The sequence below is a fragment of the Macaca fascicularis genome, chromosome 5 (genome assembly GCF_037993035.2).
Source record: "Macaca fascicularis isolate 582-1 chromosome 5, T2T-MFA8v1.1".
In the NCBI taxonomy this organism is placed as follows: domain Eukaryota; kingdom Metazoa; phylum Chordata; class Mammalia; order Primates; family Cercopithecidae; genus Macaca; species Macaca fascicularis.
This window is the reverse complement of record NC_088379.1, coordinates 79,780,053-79,785,031: the sequence shown is the minus strand read 5'-3', so window position 1 is coordinate 79,785,031 and position 4,979 is coordinate 79,780,053. Positions and strand designations below refer to the sequence as shown.

Below are 4,979 nucleotides of genomic sequence, written 5' to 3'. Positions count from 1 at the left end.
GACAGCTTAGATTTTTTTTTTTTTTTTTCCTGCCTGTCAAAAATTTCTTTCTCTTCCTTTTCGTCTCTTTTTTTCTTTTTCTTTCTTGGATACGGGAACCAGGACCACGAAACCGGGCAAGCTCTGAAGGCCGGCGAAAGGGCTCCCCCGTCGGTGGCGCTGGAGGGAGAAGCGTTTAGTCACTGTTTCATTAGGCACTATTTGAACCTTGCAACATGTGGTAATTTCTGGGGCAAGCTGAAAAGGGGGGATTATGTAGGAGGGACACAAGGAAATTAGCCAACGGTTAATTTAACTCGTTTTCTGCTAGACTTTTCGATACATTCCTAATTGACTGAGGGGCAGGTGAAGCTCCCGCCCCATGCAGGCTCATTCACGGTGGGAATAAATGGCTCTTTCTCAACTCACACTGCTCACAATATATCATCAGGGAAAAGACATGCAATGAATATGTTGATTTTTTTTATTAATGGAATTACACCCTGCCATGCAGGTGTGAGGGTAAAAACCTATACTGCAATGAAATAAGATTAACAATGAAATTAGAATTTTATTAGCTTTATATGTCACACAGACCTGGATCGGAACTGTCAAAACAAGCAACAAGAAAAGGTATTCTGAACGCAGCACTGTCAATCAACCAGGAGAAACGAGCAGCCCTGGTACCGAAATCATAATCAACTTCCAGTTCTTCAGCGCCTCACTTGGGCCTTACGTGGGAAGCAAGTGGGTGGAAGACCCAGCGTGGGCAAAGGCCTGGTCTCTGAACCTGCGGGCAGAAGATGAAAAGCACCACCTGGGTTCGGTAGACCTGGCCTAGAAGAGGCTCCGGTCCAGGCTAGAAGGGCCTGGATGGCCCGAGGCCTCCAAGATATCAGACGGACGGGCTGGACACCCGCGGACTGAAGGCCATATTTCGCGTCCTCCAAATCAGCTGCCTAGGGCTGGCCGTGACCCGAGGGAATTGGAGAGAAAAGTCCAAACGCTGAACGAGAGGCGGGGTAGGGCGCCCTTTGGAAACCGCCCTGGGTTTTGTTACTCCAGGGCCCCCGGAGCTTCGGAGCAGCTACCTGGGTCTGGCAGGCGCAGAGGTACCCTATGCAAATGGTTCACTATTAGGCGAGAAAGAAATACTTCAAATGGCCCTTTGTAACCTTCTATAGAAAATCGAGGTATTCTGCATGACAAAGCACAATTAAGCTTTCTATTCAGGAGTTCTGCAGCTGGTAGCCCATTGGGAAAGTGGGAGGAAACGCGAATATATTAATAGTGTGGCGAAAGTTTTTTGTGTGCGTGTCCTTTTCTAGGTCGGGGGTGGGGAGGGGCGGTGGGTGGACGCAGAGGGGAGGAAGGCTCAGCCTTGGATCCTTGCCACCTGAACAACGTCGCCTCTGCCCACGTGGAAAGCTTCGCTTGTCTGGCAGCCGGGGTTCTGAATGGTCGCCGCGATCTAGCAGGGCGAGGAGGACCCCGCGGGCACCAGCGTCCGGGCCGGACGGGACTGTGCCCAGGCCTCGCTTCCTGGCCCTCAGTGAGCTGGGACGCCCTTGAACACCGGCTCAGGAAGGAGGCTTCGCAGCCGGTGCGCTTCTCTCGGGCGCCAGGGCAGGGATGGCTGGTGGTGTGCACCAGAGAGCACGAGGGTGAGGCTGCATGGGAAAAAGATGTGGGAAGGACAGAGCCAGATTATCCACTCAGGTCCAATTTTCTCTAGGCTCCACTCACCCCACAGTTGAGGTTCGCTTCCCAATTGTTCATTTGTAGAGTCTACAGGAAAATTTTTTTTTGCCTCTGAATAAATAAAGGGCCCTTAAAACTAACTACTGATTATCCTGTTTTCCCTCTGGATCCATTTCACCCTCTTCTGCCCTGCTGGGTGCTCTCTAGCACTGACCTTTGTGGACAGTATTAGTTCCTTTATCAACTGTGTCACTGGCAGGCGCTTGCCTCTGGCTTCCATTTGCATTTGGTGAATAAGTGGCACTGCAAATAACCGAACAACCCGAGGATAGAGAAGTGCAGGTGTATTGTTTCTGGGAATGCTGTATTGTTCCAGTTCTGGCAGTTGCTGCTTCTCTCTAGAATTTCTTTTTCTCTCTGAGAGCCTATTTTCCTAGGCTCTGGCTTTTAATCAGACTCCTCCTGTGCTTTCAGGTATGAAGTGGAAATGCCTTCTAGTTTCTGCTAGTCCCCTGGGTGCATCAAAATTCTTGTTAGTTCCATTAGCCCTACACACATCTCTGCAAATGTCTTTAATAAACCTTTGTTGAAAAGTGTCTTTAATAAACCTTAGCTCACATTGGTTACCTGGCTCCTGATCAGCCATGTTATGTTTAAGTCTATCCCTTCTATAACAGCCAGGTCAACTGTCACCCTACTTTTGCTGGGACAACTCCTGTGAGAGGAACTCTACCCTCTAGCCCATTTCATTTTCAGACAACTTTGACCATTAGAAACTTTCTTGTGTTGGACTAGAATCTTCATTCAGTATTTTTTATCCATTGGGTCCTATCTAGTTCTTTCTCCATCGAACTTCTAAGTGTCTGTCTTCTCCCTATTCCCAACTGTGAGGTCATTCATGACAGTAACTGCATCTTTCATCTCTATGTCCTTAACATTCATCACAACGCCTAGCACCTACTAGTAGATGCCCAGTAAATGCTAGCTGGGTAAGTGCATCATCTTTCTTCCAAGTCTCTACCAGTTGCATCAATCATGGAGCACTTAGAAACAGGTATGATGAAATATAGCTTGAAGATGGGATATTTCTATAGGTGTGTGTATACATGTGATAAACATATGTAAATAGTTATATAGGCTAAATATCATGTACATAAGATGAATATATTGAGAAATTTCTGGAGACAATCTACATGCTTTACCATTTACTAGCAGTGTGACCTCGGGCAATTCACTTCATCTCATCTATCCTAAAATAAGGATAATTAATAGTTGAGAATTAAATAAGGATGTTGATAGTTAAATAAGGAAATAGATGTGAAGATATATAGCTATTTAGATAAAGTAGCCAGGGAAGGTCTAACTGAAAAAGTAACTTTTGAATAGAGACCTAAAGAGAATGTGGGGAACTGATCACATGGCTTGCTGGAGCAAGATAATTCCAGACAGAGGTAGCAACAAGTGCAAAGGCATAGGTGGGAACATGTCTGAAATAGTTGGGGAACAACAGGGAGGGTAAGTGACTAGCACAGAGTGAGTGCGTAGGGGTAGGGAGGGGGAGGTCAGAGTGGGCATGGACTGGGTTCTGTAAGTCATCAAAAGGACTTTGGCTTTTGAGTTAACTGGGAAGCCTTTTGAGCAGAAGATGTGCTCTAACTTATGACTAATCATTCATCAGGATGAATTCGGCTACTGTGTTGAAAGTAGACTTTCAGTAGGCCAGGTAAGAGAAGCAGAGAAGTTAAGATGCTGCTAAATTTATCCAGGCAAGAGATGATGGTGGCTTGGATCATGGTGGTGGTAATCGGAGTGATGAGAAAGACTGAATTCTTGGAACTGTTTTAGTAGAAGAGTGACCAGGATTTGCTGATAAACTGAATCCAAGGAGTAAGAGAAAGAAAAGGGTCAAGGATCATACCCAGGTCTTTATCCCTAGTATTCATGAAAAAAAAAAAGTTATCATTAAGAAGAATGTAGGAGGAACAATTTTAAGATATGTTGTTTGAGATCACAATTAGACATCAAAGTGAGGATATCACAAAGGCAAATGAAAAAACAAATCTCCAGTGAGATTTAGACTAGATAAATAAGTTAAGGAGTCATGAATATGATGATGATATTAAAGTCCTGTGACCAGGTGAGCTGACTAGGGAGAGTAAAAAGCAGAAGAAGCTTAAGGACTGAGCAATAAATAACTCTAACATTTTACAAGTCATGAAAATAAGTCATGGAGATGAGAGATGAGAAAGAACTAACAGAGGAGAGGAGAAATAATGAGGTGAGGCCCATGATTACCTTAGCTTACTGCCTGGAGAGAATTTCCAGAACACAGCACAGGGAGAGTAACTCAAACAAAGGTCAGCAATCTCCTTGAGTTGAGGAGACAGAATTAAGAATTAGAGAACAAGGTGTCTAGAATTCACAGAACACAGTATTTATGCAGGAGAAAACTGCCTGGGAAGAAAACTCTAGCTTTTTGCCCCTTTCAGACATTGAAGATGTTGAAGCAAGGATGTGGTGGGTCCACTGGTATGAAATTCCAGATTCCCTTGGGTCTTGTAGTGGGAACTATGATCATGTATATCATCTCCGTGACAGACAGGGATCAAGGGACAGCTGAACAGACTTCCCACTGCTGGTGTGGATGCTATAGTAATGGCCACAGTAAAAAAAGGCAAACCAGAGCTAAGAAAGAAGATACATCCAGCAGCAGTCATTCAACAAAGAAAGTCATACCAGAGAAAAGATGGCATGTTTCCTTATTTTGAAGATAATGCCGGGGTCATAGTAAACAATAAAGGTGAGATAAAAGTTTCTGCCATTGCAGGACTCGTTGCAAGGGAATGTGCAGATTTGTGATCCAATGCTGGTAGCATTGCATGATTCTCCAGTATATTTGTAAAAAACTTTAAAAACCTGTTAAAAAGTAGCACCCAAAGAAAGAAAGAAAGCTCTAGAAATCTGCAGGGAGTTCCCTTCAAGTTTTCAGCTGAGTATTGATTAGTACTTGCATATGAAGAACCTGCCTGGAGGCCAGAGAAAGAACACTGAAAAGGAACAGGCTGAACAATCCGTGGAGCTCATGTAGGCCTGAGAATAGTTTGTGTTCCCACTGAGTAGAAAGGAAAGGCCTCCTGACATACAAGGGTCATTTAATTCGAATATAATACTCAGAAGAGTACTATCTTAGTAACAGAGAAAAATTAGCCCCAAATTAAAGACGACTCAGGTCTCACCTAACAAAGCTTAAAGGCAAGCCTCAAAAAACAAAACAAAACAAAACAAAACAAAACAAACAA

The 4,979-nt window shown here is 44.2% G+C and overlaps 1 pseudogene; it reads left to right on the top strand.

Annotated features, from left to right (window-relative positions):
* Nucleotides 1-4,178: 4,178 nt before the first annotated feature.
* On the top strand, nt 4,179-4,563 carry LOC102139005 (large ribosomal subunit protein uL14 pseudogene; annotated as a pseudogene).
* Nucleotides 4,564-4,979: the final 416 nt, after the last annotated feature.